A 373-nucleotide genomic window follows, 5' to 3' on the forward strand; every position below is an offset into this window, starting at 1 on the left:
TGCACCTCTGCCACAGCAGCGGCTGCTCCCGAGAGCACAGCAGGAGCATCCACACCTGCATTTATTTAATTGGGGAAAAATAACGTTTTCTTTCCCATGAGGAAGGGAAAAAATGACTCAGAGCTTTTTGCAGGTGGCTGTGTTCAAAGTGAAACCGCTCAGCCAGAAGATGCACTGGTGATTCGTTAGGAGATTGCCAAATCTGACAGACGCCGGGCAACAGCACACAGCCATTACCAACAGGGCTTTCTAGGCACCAGCAGAAGCACTGGGAACCAGTGATCTCATAGTTTTGCCAAGAAGCAACAGCCAGGCAAGCTGCAAAACATGGACTCATCCCCCCACCAGACGCAGCTCCACACCTGTGGCAGGT

The sequence above is a fragment of the Buceros rhinoceros genome, unplaced genomic scaffold (genome assembly GCF_000710305.1).
Source record: "Buceros rhinoceros silvestris isolate BGI_N320 unplaced genomic scaffold, ASM71030v1 scaffold5108, whole genome shotgun sequence".
NCBI classification, from domain to species: domain Eukaryota; kingdom Metazoa; phylum Chordata; class Aves; order Bucerotiformes; family Bucerotidae; genus Buceros; species Buceros rhinoceros.